The 16,599-nt window shown below is 45.6% G+C and overlaps 1 protein-coding gene across 2 annotated transcripts in view; it reads right to left on the minus strand.

Annotated features, from left to right (window-relative positions):
- The window catches only part of PIK3CG (phosphatidylinositol-4,5-bisphosphate 3-kinase catalytic subunit gamma), a 202,812-nt gene that overhangs the window by 129,081 nt on the left and 57,132 nt on the right, over positions 1–16,599 (minus strand). The window lies entirely within an intron of this gene.

The following is a 16,599-nucleotide window of genomic DNA, read 5'->3' on the forward strand; positions in this document are numbered from 1 at the left end:
GTGCGTATAATCTCTGATCGGCCCGCTGTAGTGGGCCTGCTAATGTGTCTGCGCACCGGACAGGATGAATACAGCACCCACCCACCCTATTAGGGTGCTAAAAAGAGGAGCGGCCTGTCTGAGTGCGCATAGTCATTGACCAGCCCCCTGTGGTGTGTCTGCTAGTGTGTCCACGTAAACGGACGTGCCGAATACGGCAGTCGCCATTTTATAGTGTAACAAAAGGGGCGGCTTGACTGTGTGCTGTCCCTACTCATTCCTGGCACTTACGTCGAATTCATCAGAACCTAAGAAAGGGAACTTTAGTTTGAAAGTTCTTAAAAGGGGCACCAGCTGGATGTATTGGTACGCTGGTACTCCTTGTGCAATGATGTATCATTCGATGGCTGCTCTGTTGGAATGGTTTAAGAGGGCATTACATGGTGATTTGATGAACTGGTGCTGTCAGGACTGGTCCTTCTATATTAAAACACGCTGTTTCACTGTCACTTTTTGGGCTAAGGAAAAGGTTCTGGAGGCCATCCCAATTGTTTGCAGTTTATGAATCTCTTTGTTTTTTTTTTTTTTTTTTTTGAAAACCTTTATTGACATTTCAAGCAATTACACATATGGGCCTACAACCCCCGGGGCCGGCCGCTAAACAATCAGAATAACAGAAAGCAGGTCTATCACAGTCAGTACCTCGGGGAGCAAAATCTCGACACTAGCATACTCCCAGTCTCTGAACAGCCCAGGTAGGAGACCAGGATAATAAAGGTTTACATTTTATAATAGAAAAGGATGGAAGGATCAGGTGCCAAACAGTTTCCTAGCCGCGAAAAATGGCAGGCAGAACGATGAACGTAAACAATACACAGCAGTCTATCTAAGCAATGGCGCTGAAACAGTAAGTTCAGGATGTGGAGGAATGACACGGCCATTTGCGCCTGCAAACCCCTGCCCCAAGACCCAGGAAACTCCACGGAAATTATGGCACTCCGGAAACAGCAGTGATTAACAACAAAGGAGTACTACCATGCTGATCCCAGAAAAGACAAAGAAGAATAAGAGAAGAAAAGGAGGCCATAGAAAAAGGAGGTGAAAGACTAAAGGATCCCCCCCCCCCAACCCCCCACCCTGCACCTCTGCAGATGAGTACGGCCCCCCCCCCAGCAGTGTGCCTGTCGCCCCAGAACCAGACCCGAAATATAGAAGAACAGAGAAAAGAAGTGGGAAAGGAGCCCCCACCAGACGGGGGGGTAGAGAGAGTATTAATAAACTGGAGGAGGGCCTGCAAAACACGCCCCCGGCTTCTCCCTCCCGCACCACACGGTTTCCCATGAAGCATACAATAAAGAACACAAAATCGACCCTGTCAAAGAGGAGTAAGGAGCATTACGCACTTGGAACACTAACAATTATGCCATGAGAGCACACAACTCCCGAGCCCGCCCGCCTAGTAGGTGACCACCTCGGAAGGGTCAGCATCATCCTTGGCCACTCTTTGCAAACCCACCCATGCATACCCCTCGTCCCAGTGCCATGTCCAATGTTACCAGGAAGAGAAGTGTCCAATAAAACTCAGGAAGCGACACACACAGGTAGGGTAGAGGGCTCTGAAGATCGACACAGTCAGCTCTAGGGAGGATCGTCTTTCCCGATGCCGAGCCAGGATTTACACTGCACACCAGGCCCAGGAAGGCGGAATCAGCCAGGGCGGGCGACCGTTGCTTGGACGTTGCCTGGGTCATCGGAGACCGCGCACGGGACAAGGCCACCACCCCCCGCTCAGGTCCGAAACCTCCGGAACAGACCAAATCCACAGCCAGCTGAGCGCACGTTAATATACTGTCCGGAGAGTCCATGTGTGCACTATTCACAGGGGCGGCCACGACACTGTCCCCCCGTGCGCGGCGTGAGAAGTCCCAGTGTACCTGGGGATAAGCAGGCGGCAACTGTTCCGACGCTGATGTCACTCCATCGAGCTTGCTCCCCAACACCCAGGCTCCGTGAATCAGGGTGGAGTGAAGGGCACCGAGAGCCTCGAGAAGGTCACCGTACCCCAGTACAGCTCCCGGCGCTCGCTCCGCTACGCTCCTCAGAGTCACACCCTCCCAATCCTGCTGCAACCCAGCGTACAGGATGGTGGACTCTGGCATACCAAAATGGCCGCTGGGTAGGTCCATCCCAGATCGGGACCGGGGCTCAGACACAAGCGCCTCGGGTTCCATGGCACTGGTAACTGGGTTCCGAGGGCAGGCAAGCAATGTGTCCGGTGTGTGGTCACGGGCCACAGTCGTCCCCACCACGGACCAGCGCCCGCGAAAATCCGGGAGCAGCCCGCAAGAATCAGGACAAGTTACGGGCGGCGTCCGGGCAGCTCACCGGCGAAGGCTGAAGCAATCACCGGAGAGTCCTGTAGTTGCCACCTCAGGCACGCACTCGTTCAGCTACGCTTAGTGGTAGGAGCGACCACGGCGAAGCGCAGTCCGACATTCGCACCACTCCGGCAGTCCGACCCCACCCAGTCACCAAAGGCCGTTGTTGTTGCACTGCCGCCCGGCCACGGCATTCACTCGAGGTCCTGGCTCCGGGGCTGCACAGGCCGTAAACTTCAGACGGACATTTCTCCGGCGGTACCGCTGCCAGAAACTTCGGGGTCACACGGCCGATTGCCGCTCGCGTTCACCAACACGGGTAGATAGCGCAGGCTAAGGATCTCGTGCAGGATATCTGTGCGGGGTGCGGAGGTTCACGGAGCCGGGAGCCTACGCTGCCGTCCCGGTCGCCATCTTGGCTCCTCCCCCCAATCTCTTTGTTTTTGATTGAATTCTAAGATGGCGGCCGCCATCTTTTCTCGAGCCTGTTAGCGTTCTACTGTTCAGGGCAAAGATTGTGATTAGTGTACTTAGCGCGTGCACGCAATGCTTGCTGCGCACTTCAACTGTAGTTCCAGTAGCGTGAGGTAGCGTTTAGCCTCTCGCTACCTCAGAAGATCTTTTCTCCTCAGGAGAGCGGCGTTTCCTCTTCATTTGCGCTCTACCTGACTTCCGGTGTATTCGGCAGAAAGTTTCAGGGAACACTCTTAGAGAATTTGTGTCCTGTTAACTATTGTACTCCTGTAATCTGGAGTTTTGGTGAGTTTCCCCTCCCCTCTGAAGTGACATCCTGCACTATCAGCTAATTCCAGTCCAGAACGACAAGTAAGTCTTCACCAATTATTCCAAGGAGAAGTCTCTCTCTAGCTGCTGTTGATGTTTTTCAACCATTTCAGGAACTTTCATGAACTGCAGTTATTTTGCCAGATGAGCATTTAACCCCTTCCCTGCGGGGGTAATTCCCCCACGGTGCGGGGGGAGGGGCCGCGGCGCCGCTGTGCTTGTGTCGAGCTCAGCTCTTCATGACACACAGTGGAGCTGTGCTCCTGACGAGCTGAGCAGGCGGGGAATTAATCGCGCGTCGGTGGGCTGCGGCTGTTATGACGACCTCAGCTCGTCATGAGCACAGCTCCACTGTGACTCATGACGAGCTGAGCTCGTCATGAGCACAGAAGGGGTTAAGGTGATAGCATTGCCATTTTCAGTCACCTACTGAACTCAGTATACAGAGAGAAGAGACTCTAGAGACTTTAGTTTGCTGCGCAGTTAGAATCTTCCAGAGGACTTGAACCTACACTTTCTGCAGGCGTAGCGAGCGCAGTGCTTAAGGAACCTTCAAGCATCTCTGGCTAGAATCAGTAAATGCAAATATATATATATATATATATATATATATATATATATATATATATATATATATATATATATATATATATATATATATATATATATATATATATATATATATATATATATATATTCACTTAAAAAAACATAGGTTTCACACATGTTATAGTTAGCTGGACATTTCACTCGTAAAAAACCATTGAAATTCCCCTATTATAGTTATTTCAGATAACTATAACTCGCGCGACCGCAATCCACTGCTGATGACGTCACATATTACATTACTCATGACATGGTCAATGACATCACTCATGACATCACTGATGACATCATCCTTGTGATAGAGTGGCGGTCGCGCGAGTTATATTTATCTGAACTAACTATAACGGGGGAATTTCAATGGTTTTTTACGAGTGAAATGTCCAGCTAACTATAACATGTGTGAAACCTATGGTTTTTTAAGTGAATTTGCAAGGTTTTTTAAATGCTAATTCCTAACTATAACGTGTGTGAAACCTATGGTTTTTTAAGTGAATTTGTAAGGTTTTTTAAATGCTAATTTATGTATGTATTATTATATTTTTTATATATTTATTTTACAATAAACTACCTATGTATATAGTTATAGATTGACTGTATCCTGTAATATGGAATGGCTCAGCTCTTTTTTTTTTATTTGGATAAAGTTGAACAGCATAGTTAATATCTTCTATAAACTTATAAACAGTTTAAAATGTTTTTTTTTTAAAGTTTTTTTCACGGTGCTCGCACGGTGCTCGAACGGTGCGCGTACCCCGCGATTTTTTGAAAAAAAAATAAAATGTTTTTGTCACCCTTCGGGGTCCTTCAGGGACCCCCTGACAAAGGCTAGGGGTTCAGGAACTCTCTACCCCGCCCCCTTTTCACGTTCTCCACCTTTCTTTTTCACTGTCACACACAAAATGGTGGCCGACACTTCCTGATTTCGACCGATTCGAATGTTGACTGACATGTAACCACCAATCAGAATTACGTTCGCGCACGTTATGGTGCACGCACCGTGCGCGCACCATGCTCCATATTTATGTACTTTTAACTGCAATTTTCTCAGGAACTACTGAACAGATTGACACCATATATGCAAAAGGCACATGCCTGACCTGAGGACTACCTCTTTGCCAAATTTCAAGTAATTCTGTTCAGCCGTTTGGGCTGTACCTTCGACTAAAGATCCTATGGGAAAATGCATGGGGAAAACGCGTTTTGGGACCCCCCTTTTTCTCAGCCCCCGCTTGACGAATCACCCCGAGACTTTCAGGGTAGGAGCTGAGCGGAGCGCCCCATTAGTTTTGAAAATTTCGCGAGGATTCGTCAACCGGCGCCAAAGTTATTCAAAATAGAATTTTCAGATTTCCTATGGGAACTCGGTCCTAACTATAACTATCTACTGGCGACCGCCAGTAGATAATATATATATATGGTCCAGTTGAAGGCAATCGCCGAAACGAATCGACCGTCCCTGTTGTTGTGCACTTGGTGAAGATGGAATAAATCGTTACTGACTGACCTTGCATTTGCATTGGACTTCCTTGTTGCCGTGGATTTCTTGGTGGTGGAAGCGACCGAGTTCCTTTCTAAATATATATATATATATATATATTTTTATATTTGTGCTTACCAACCAACCTGCATTCTGTTCATTGTGACATTCTGACATTAAGTAAATAAAAGAGAGAGTAAAGATACAAGAGCACACATTGAAGAAAGATATAATATAGCTCTTCAACCCAGTGCTAAGTGACAGAGCGAAGCATTGAGTATACACTTGTAGCCTTGTTACTATATGCAGGGCAATAGAGAGCAGCTAGTGCACTGTATAAAAGAGGTAAATAAAAGTAGTCAGTTATTGGGATTGGGTACTGGTTACAAAGGGTTGAGTTAGAAGTAGTAACTCTGTGGTTACCTGAGAGAAAAACAATGCAGTGGCAGTCTCTCTTGTTTATCTAATTTCCCCCTCTTCGCTGCAAGAGAAAATATTTCACTGGTAGTGGAGTCTGGGATTTGGGACTTGCTCTTCTGCTTCCGTGGAAAACCAGTACAAGGTGCATGGTACTTGACTAACTGACAGGTGCAGGTAAAAAAATAGAACCATTGATCAAAGTCACCATTTGTGGTCATCAGTGCAAATCAATATTATGGTCTTCCAAAATCCATCATTTGTTACATAGTAATAGTGGAACCAATATCAAGTCACCATTTTCGGTCATCATTGAAAATCCATATTACAGTTTTTGGAAGCCCATGCAAGACTCGTCAATTGTCGCATAGCAATAGTGGTGGTGTGTCTTATGTCTAGGAGAATATTACTACACCGGAGATAAGGGTGTAGTTGAAGTTACAGGGGGCTGGTTGGGGAATTATATCTCGCAGCATGAATTTCATCATTTAGACCTCTTGTGTTTGTGGAGAGGCAGAAGATCCACCTTTATTCCTTTCTAAAGAGTGTCAAGTGGCTCCACAAGTTGTTTGCTTCCAAAATAGTCCACTGTAAATCTTCTGAAGAATGACTGGAGTCCCAGAAGTGGTTGCACATTTTTGTGGTCCTGCGTCTGCAGCGGATGTTGCTTCGGTGTTACTTTATTCTTATTTTGACAGATCTCATGGTCATTCCTACATAATGGAGTCCATACGGACAGGTGATGAGATAGACTTAGTTCTTTATGTAGCAGGTCGAGTGGATCCTTTGTGTCTCGATGAATCGGGGGCCCAATGAGTCCTCTTTGGAGTGTTTAGTGAGTGGGCAGACCCCACAGGACCCACAGGTTAAGGGTCCCACGACAGGTGGTAGGGTCCATATGGTGTTCTCTGTTGGTGTGTGTTGGATGTGGGGTCTGGTGGGTACCAGAAGATTCATTCAGGACCTGGGTGCACTTGAAAGCGAAGTGTGGTCGCGGGATCTCCAGGGATCATGAGCGTAAGATACCCCAATGTTTCATGATGATGCTTTTGAACTGATTGGACTTAAGGGTGAAGGTGGTTGCACATGTTAGGACATCTTGAGTGGGATATTCAAGCACTAGAATGCCTATTAGCAAGATTTTTCAATGTGGGTGGTCGTATTAGGTCGCGACCATTCGCGTTGAGAAAGCTTCCGCTCGAGTAGAAAATCTGGTGCACCGTGTGGTGCCATTCATCCTGATTTTACAGTGTGGAACAAGCTCCTGGCGCTAAAAATAAGTGCAGAGTTTTTATGTAACTCTGCGGAATTCCGTGGAGTGAAACTCAACGAGTTCTGCCCACCCCTATACTGAAACTATTGTGATCTGCATTTACCAGTGGCAATGGGGAACTTTTGCTGAGATGCCAGCTATGTGCCCTCTTCCCCTACAAGTGGCGCACACATTCTGGTGGCAGAGGAACAATATTACTTTCCCAGTGGCTGACAGCAGCAGGCTTCTGTCTGGATGGTGTACAGCCAGCAAGTTTTGGTGGAATTGGTGGTCACCAAGTTTCTAACACTGGACCAAGATTCATATAGGTTTAGCGTCGGGTTAGAGTAACTTTTTTAACGCTAAACCAGCGCTGAACCGTTTTGGAGATTAACACACCAATGCAAATTGGTATTTGCGATGGTTTGTATGAAATAGTAAAGCAAAGCAGTGCGACACGCTGCTTTGCATGACTTTGCGTCAAGGGAGCGTTACTTGGGTGGTACATGTGTGTTCCGATGCAACCACCCTTGCTGTTTGATGCTAAACCCTATCTCCTAACATTAGTAGACAGGGTTTAGCACCAAACATTAACACCGCTGAAAAGCAGGCCTTAAAAGGAGAAATGTTTTCTTTTCTCCTTGCTTTTCTGACTTTGCATGTGTTATGCAATGTATAGTACACATACAAAGTAGGATAATGTTTTAGCCATAGTATTTTGGACAGGAAGGGTATCCTTCCGGTACAAAACATTTGGTAGACTCAGGCACGCAACCTAGCACTATGACGCTAAGGTGTGTGCCTGGCATACTGCAGCTGAAATCAGCGCCGACGCTAGGGAGAGGCGAAGAGACAGTCATATCTCTATAGATATGGCGCTCTCCTGCTCCCTCCCTGTCATGCAATGCAGCACAGCATTTTGGGCTGCTGCACTGCATTCCGTGATTCTTTTGAGAATGGTGAAAGGCAAAGTCAGAAAGTCCCCTCCTTTCAGGAGATCTGGGCTGCTGCAAGTGGCGGGGCTTAATCAGGACTTGCAAACACAGCACCAGTTCTCTTTCTATTTTTAATCCAGAGGCACTAGCATGCAAAGAGTGAAACCTTGGAAGGGGTGTTCTCATATAATCCCACCTCCTAAGGAAGGAATTTTACCAGGAATCTCAAGGAAAGGTAGATTTTCAGTCCAATCATTGAGCAAGCATGGCACTTGAGCTACCCCCTCCTTCTCATAAAATTCACATCGTGTACACCACCTGCCTCCATGGCATGCATGGTGATCAATTGCAGTTCTGAAAGAATTCCATAAGGTCCCTATAGCACGTGACTCCAAGGGCCATCAGCAGGGGTACAACCCAGGCCCCTGCAGCCCCCGTGGAGCAGGGGTACCCACAAACCTTGATTATCTGTGAGAAATGGGAGACTCAGGAGCCCCTCATCACATTCTGCAGGGGGTGCATCATTTTGCATTACGCCTCCGGCCATCAGAACTAGTATGTGCCACAGGTAAGAAAGTTCACCTATGAGAACCTAAAGTTCCTTCATAAGGGGTCACCTTATTATAACTCCAAACAATAATATTGCTCCTCTCCTACATTTGCATATTTCAAAAGATCTATGACATGAATATTGAGACATATTGAAAAGCGAGATGTCCATCCAAATGCTCCGCTTTTCCATCCTCTACATTATAACAGAAATGTACTGGGCAGAAGTGCACGGTGGGCAAGCTGCACAGGCATTACTGTAAAGATATCTTCAGTAAACACTCATGCTGCTCATGGCTGACCATATTAGCCTGTCCCCTTTTATTCTGGGTATTTTCAAATCAATGGACACGCGCTGGTAGGCATGTATGGGGAAGGCAGAAGCTTGTTGTACGTCATTCTTTATTCATGAGATAACCAGGCGAGCAGTCTCAGGTGACCTTAGGAACACATAATCTGCCTCTGTGCAGGAAGCTCGAGTTCAAAGCCTCCTCTGGTGTCCTGCAAGGGCGCGTCAGATAGACAGGCTGGTGTATGAGGAGGCAGATGAGGAAGTGCATACCCAGGGGGAGGGCTGAATGGATATTTTAACAAGGCGAGTGCACTTTGGGCCAGATGTACAAACCTATTCTGCAATTTGGAAATAGTTGTGTTTGCGACCATAAAACAGGCTTTTGCTATGTACTAAGCTCATTTTAGGAGTCCTAAACTTGTACTGACTCGTGAAATGGGATTGCAAATTGGTATGTGACGCATCAATGTTTTTCAACCATAAAGCGTTTGCGCAACACTAAAAAATTACCAATCCTCGAGTTGGGTTGGTAATGCATTTGCATGCATTCCCCCCTACCAACCCCCCTTCCCGGGACTCATTCATCTTTATAAATTAAAAAAGAAAGTTTGTTGAGGAGTTCAAGTGGGGTAAGGGACCACAGCCATCACTCAAACAAACTTTTTAAAAAGAGGAAACTTTTTTTAATCAGCCCCATTTCCTTTAAGAAAAACAGGCTGCATTAAAAACAAGCATTTGCAATGCAATAGGTCTTGCATCACTGAAAGTTTGAGTTATTGGCATTGCATTATTATTTGAAACGCCAATAGCTAAAACATTCAGTAACACAAGACCTAGTGCATTGAAAATGCTTGTTTTTTGTGCTGTCAGGAGAATTGGAAGGATGAGGGGCATGGTTCAGGTCTCTGTTTCCCGAGTTTGAGTTGGTCTTTTTTGCGAGTTTGTCTCTGCCTGTATGTAAAGCTATGTGTAGAATGGCTTTTATTCGGCAAGCATTTCCACGTTTCCCTTTTCCTTGCAGCATTTTACTTTGTCCATCTGCGCACCTCCCATTGCATTCAGTAGGGCTGCAGGCTACTTAGGTTAGTCAAAAGTTTTCCTAGAACATTTAAGGAAATTAGAGCATGTGATTTCGCGAAGAAGATTGTTTTAGTTAGCCTAGCATATATTTGCTAGTTCAATCTTAAAAAATGTGCATTAGACTATAAAATGATAGGAAAAATAATAGCTTGCAAAAACGTTGGTATTAAAAAACACTATGCTTTTCCTCTGGCACAAATGGTATATACCAGTGTTGGTTTGGGGAGATATCTTTTTGTGAATCCTTTCCTGCAGTGCCACTTGCAGAGTGTGTATATTATGATTCAACCTTTGATTATCTCTCATGCATTTTGGCCTCTCAATAGGGCACAGATCTCAAAATATATTTTTAAATTAGTAGCAACCTGAAAGCATGTATCATTAAAATATCAACGCTGGCACTAATTTGGGCTGGTCATACTGCTATTGGTGGTTATGGGGAGCTCTACTACCGATGGTGAGCGTGATGGGTCTGGGTACTTAAAGTGACTGGAGGCTCTGGTTCTAATGGTAACTGGAAGTAGGGCTATTAATGGTAACTGTTGGGGCACTGGCACTGATGGTGACTGGGGGTACTGGTAGTAATGGTGACTGAAAGCACTGGAACTGAAGGTCAATGGAAGGTACAGAGTGATGGTGACTGAAAGCAGGTGATGGTGAATGGGGTCACTGAAATTGATGGAGACTGGAGGCAGTGCTGCTGACAGTGACTGACTGGGAGGCACAAGACACCCAGGGTGACTGGGGGCACCAGAAATGATGGTGACTGGAAGCATTGGTACTGAAAGTGACTAGGGGCAATGAAACTGATGGGAAAGCGGTACTGATGTTGGGTGTGGACCTAGTAGTGATAGACACTATGGAATAGTGGCGTTGTTGTAACTGGGGGCACTTATGAGGATTATGGGGGAAGTGGTATAGAATGTGATTAGATGCACTGACCACAATGGTGACTTGGAGGAGGGGTACTAATCGTGACTGTAGGCATTGCTGCTGTGAATGATTGGGGACACTGGCAGTGAGGTAACTAGAGGCACCGATGATAGTGACGTGGCACTGACAGAGACCAAGGTTACTGGTGATGGTGTTAGAGAACTATCACTGATGTTGACTGGTGTTCCTGATAGTGATGGTGAGTAGGGGTAAAAGTGATAGCGACACCAGTTGCGATGGTGTCTGGGGACCATTGGGATTATGATGACAGGTGACAGAGGTACTAGTGGAGACAGAGGCAGACATGTTAATGCCGACTGGAAGTAATAGTACTGATAGCGACACTGGTCGTCATTGTGACTGCGGACACTGGCATTAATGGTGACGGGGATAGTGGCACAGATGTGGGCTATGGTACTGATGTAAACTAGTGGCCGTGGCACTGATTGCGACTGGGGGCATTAGTACTGATGATAATTGTGGATACTCCTATAATAATGACATCGGTACTGATTATGTATGGGGACTATGATTCCACAGGGTGCTGGAGGTACTGGCAATGCTGGTGACTAGGGTACTTGCACTGAGGACAGTGTGTTTGCTAGTTCTGATAGTGATGGTGACAGTGCTACTGGCAGTCTTAGTGGGTTGTAGCGCTGGTGAGTGGTGCATCGCCACTGACAGTGACTTCAGACTGTGGTGCTGATGGTACCTTGGAGCACAGATACTGATGATGATGGGACAGTGATACAGATGATAAATGGGAGATTTATAGCAATGATGGCTTGGGGTCACTGTTACTCCCGGTGATCAGGGACTCTATCTAGTGATGACGATGAATCGTGGTGGCTGGAGCACTGATGAGTTTTGGTGTCTCTACATCGATATTGGCCTTCTAACTTGTAAATCTAGTCTACTTTGGGCTATACACCTATCAGGTTTGGTGCTTGACTTTATTTTTGCACTTCTGGCCAACTAGCTCTTTCGGAGCACATAGACTTTCAGCTCACTAGAGAAGTTACTGCTCCAAGTGATATGTCAGAGTGTTGCTTTTACTACCTTAACACACCACATACAGCCACTTTGGACATCAGGGATTATTGGGTTCTTAACAGCTCACCGATCTCATCTGTAAACCTGGAAGTGCCATGGGAATACTTTTCCACTCCACTTCACAGATATGAAATCTTGCTGAGTCCTGCTCTAAGATGAACTTGATGACGATGCCACCATCTACCTGCGCCTGCTATGTGAACTACACTGGAGAGGCCACCACATCTCCCATTCTTCTGAAAATTACGCAAAAAAGAAACAGTTTGACTGTTGTCAAATCTCTCCTAGAGCCTCTTCGTGGCTATTTGTGGGTCTGTGCACAAGGGAATGTGTGCTATCTCCATTACCACACATTTTCATGCTTGCATGTATTGAAAGTTAAGTGCAATGACGGCTTTCTTGAGGCAGTTTTACCACATCAAGTACATTGTTAAAACACCTGGAATTACCACAAGAAAAAATTGAAGCAATTACACAGTGAACAAGCTAGTGCATTATATTCCCCAGGGACGTCATACCACATTAACACCGGTTACATATAGCCATAAGTACATAATACAGATATTATCCCTGTACCTAAAAAAACTGCGTGTGTGATGTAACTGATACTCATGTAAAAGCACTCGGGTCACGTTAGAGCAATAGCAAACTGCAACAAGCGAGTTACTGGCACCAAATTCAGTGGTGGTTATTTTATACACCCAAGAAGAATGAAACGCTGAGCTGGTAGTAACTACAACCAACCCATCCATCTCTAGGTTGCCTTCAGACAATCACAGTAAAAACATTGCCCACCGAGGTGTCTCACCAATTATATTAGCTGGCTAAGTGCATCTACTTGGAAGCAGGTTTGAGGGGTTAATGCACCTGCTGCACAGATCGTCTGTGTGCATTTAGCGCCTCTTCCTGTATGCTATAAATATAGCTCATGTTGTTAATGCACATGTTAAGGGGAAATGTGTGTATGTTTCTGTTCTCAAGTTTGAATATTCATAACATAATTATATGTGCTCCTGCTGCAGAGCACAGCGTGTTGCCTTCCTATCGCACATTCAATTCCTAATAAGATAGAACAGTCTCCTCAAAGTCTGAGGTGGACACTATCAGTGTAAAAGTGGGACCAGGAAAGAGGAAAGGAGGGAGAACGATTGAGAATCAGAAAGGTACTTTAGAAATCTAGTATCCCTTCCAAGAAAGCGTAGTCAGAGTGAAGGAAAGTTGTGAGGAGAAAAGCAGGGATATGTTAATATTGAATATGTTTCATAGGAAAGGAGTATATGGAATTTCACTACTGGATGTGCCTGATATTATAATGTATCGAACATTGGCTGTTTCACACTCAAATGCGTGCCCCCTCCCCCTCCGACAGCATGTCTTAAAACATTGAGTTGTTTCGCTAATATGGGCCACCATAATTACAACTTGATTTTCAAATGGGGCCCACTGTTTTTTAGTACCGAGGCCTATTTATTGTCCACGTCCAACACTGCTACTGGAGCATGAAGTTACAGAAGGTGCTATGTTTCTATTTCCACATAAATGTGCTTCCATTGCTAAGCATCATGCCGCAATTTATAGTTGTACCAATCTTCTCTTCTTCCTTCGATTGCCCTACAGTGTTCCCATGTAGCCATGTCAGAGCAGACTGGAGTCACGGACATTTACAGAATACAATGTTCACTTTATTGAAAACCACAGCAAATAAGCAGTCTTACCAATGCATGCATATTGAATTATTTTTTTACCAGTTTTACTTAGAACATTACCAAATAATTGGCTAAACTGGATGTAGTTTTATTGTATTGCGGGTCTAAAAATAATCCACCCCGGAACTTCCGTACAAGATATATTGCATGATAGCCGCCCGTTGCTCTGCAGTTAACTACTGCACAATGTGACTTACTTCCCGTGGCTGAGCCATGTTCTCCCTGGGATGATGCAAACCTCTGGAATAGTACATGTATTTTTCACTAGGAGCTTGTTTAAACTTCACAGTCAACTTTTCGAGCAATTTCCTCTCATGAAAAACAGAAATAAAAAAATAAGTAAAATGATCAGTCAAGAAAAAAAGCCGATCCTCAAGCAGAGATAAGCTTATCGGCAACAGCTTATCAACACAGCTGCCCCGGTTCTGGTTTTCGCATCCAGTTTGAGAGTGTCACATTGGATGTGAGACAGGACGAACAAAAACCAGAGTCAGTCCACGGCCGGGGCAGCTGCGAGGAGCAAGAAAGGCACTGACAGGCTGCACACAACCCAGCCTCTCCGTCCGCCTGCTCTGCTGCGAGGCAGGCTGGAGCCAGCTGACTGATTGAGAGGGAGGAGGGAGAGCAGAGAAAGTGGACGGAGGAGCCAGGAAATACACAATCAATCAATCAATCAATACATTTATAGAGCGCACTACCTACCCGCGAGGGTCTCAAGGCGCTAGGGGAAGGGGGAGGTGCTGCTATTGCTCGAAAAGCCAGGTCTTGAGAAGTTTCCGGAAGGCCAGTAGGTCCTGAGTCTGTCGCAGGTGTATGGGGAGGGTGTTCCAGGTCTTGGCGGCGAGGTGGGAGACCAGCCCAGCGCTCGTGAAATGGTAGCAGCGCTGATGTAACAATTATTAACAAGAAACCCTGCAGGAGGCAGGGGAGGCAGCTGTAACACAACTGGGGTGTTAAGAGGGGTGGGAGAAAGAATACTATATTTAAATGCAAGAAGCTAGGGTGCTAAAGCAGAACACAGACAAACAGTGAAAGAGCAGGAAACAAAGAAAAAAGTCGCCCAGAGAACAGAGAAGGAACCATGGAGGAATGAGACAGTACTAAGCCCCTACTCTGTGGGAGGAACAGAAAAGAGAAAGGAGGGACAAAGAGCCTAGACTGACCACTAGCAAGCAAGGATTTTTAAAGGACACTGACATAGACAAATGAAAAGGAATGGCTCAAAAGGGGATGGACTTGATGCACACAGACTGATTACTGCAGGTCTTAAAGTGACAGCTGCACTATCTAGCTCGACCTAAAAAGTTTACTTGTTTAAATAGGTTCACAGACATAATGGTCTACTGATCCCAGTGGGCCACCATCCTTGTGACAGACTCCAATTGGAGTAAATCACAATTTGCAATCTAGCTCATCAATATTCATAACGTAGGTCGGAGGAAGAGGCACAGGTGTGAAGCACTGCTGCTTTTATTACTAGGTGTCGATATTGCAGCACCACTACAAAACCAGCCTCCACTCTTCCAGCCTCCTGGAGTAACGCCTGATGCCCCCCTGCAAGGCCAGTCCAGCCCAGTAAGTCAGATTTGCAAACTGACCTATTAGTACATAGGTCGGGTCACACAATTTAATACCAGTTGCAAACATACTGGCTGCAATTTGCTGCTGGTATTTCGCAACCTGTGTTTTGTTCATCAGACTCCTTGTTCTTGGAATAGATACAACTGTGAAGAAAGCTGCCTTTTTGTACTAATAGGCTGTGGTATTTGTTGTTAGTAACAAAATCAGTAGTTTTAAGGAAGGGCCAGTTTGGTCAATTGCAAGTGAATGTCAATGCAATTGCCTGTAAAACCCCATTCATACAATACCACAAACAGGATTCACAACAAGTTACATGTTTCAGTCCCGAAAGAAAGAACATGCTTGGGAGGGATATTTAGGGAATGAACTGCTTTTTCTGAAAACTTGTGGTTAGTTTCAGGTAGCCAGCATTCCAGCTGAACTGAAGAACTACTTGAAGCCAATGGGTAAGTGATGAAGTGATGGCTGACTCGAGGGCTGCATTAATCACAGGGGCTCATTCACCATGTGCTGAAACATTTTTACGTATGGCTGGAAAGAGTTTAAACTCTCCCAGCCAATGTGGCAAATGTCTGCACGAGAGTGGTGCTCATCTTTATCTCCGTTCTTGACTTGCAGATGTCAAAGTTCACCTAGTCAAACTGGATGCTGTTCCATTTGATGATGCTTTCCCTGCGTCATCTGGACAATAACTAAATGCACTTAGCACTAGGTCAATGCACTTTACTACATCCTAAAGCCTGTATCCTAACTCCTTGCACCCGCACTGCATACTAAGCACCCCGATCCATGACCTTACAATACAAGTACACTAAACCACCACATTCTACTACGTCCAAGAAGCACTAACCTACCATCTTGTTTTCCACTTCAGAGATAGCACCCCACTAAACTGCACAGCATTCTGGCAGCAACAACCTACCAAACTGCACTGAAAGCAAAGGACACTATCTCTCTGCACTGACCTGCACTTCAATGTATCCTAGCAGCTTCAGATCAATACACTATACTACAACCCAGAGCACACACCCATCATACTGCACAGCATCTTTAGAAAACAAGACCCTTTTGTATACTTGATCATCTATACAAATTCAGTGCACTGTACAATGTAGATGTTACCAAACTGCACTGGACTGCATCCTAAGGATGCTAACACACCATAAAGTATTGTCTGCTGTGGACCCTAACCACCACACTGCAATAAACTCTACCTTAGAGACACTAACCCACCATCGCGCACTGCATCTTAAAGACCTTAATATGCAACCCTGCACTGCATTCGATCCAGCCACACAGCGCTGCACAGTAGGAGGCTGATGCGCAAGGTAAACTTACACTTTTGTGTAAGTTTACGTTTTTTTTAGTATTCACAAACTGCAAGTTAATAGTAAGTTTGCGACTGCGAAGACTCCGAAGTCGGGCCAGAGAACTCCACTCATAAAAGGATAGGACAGGCCTAGCTTGTTCTGTGCTGAGTTCTCCGCCCCGACTGTGGAGTCCCTGCAGTTGCAAACTCAATATTAACTCGTAGTTTGTGAACACCAAAAAAAACACACACACACAAATATGTACGTT

This window comes from Triturus cristatus, chromosome 4_1 (assembly GCF_964204655.1).
Source record: "Triturus cristatus chromosome 4_1, aTriCri1.1, whole genome shotgun sequence".
Classification (NCBI taxonomy): Eukaryota; Metazoa; Chordata; class Amphibia; order Caudata; family Salamandridae; genus Triturus; species Triturus cristatus.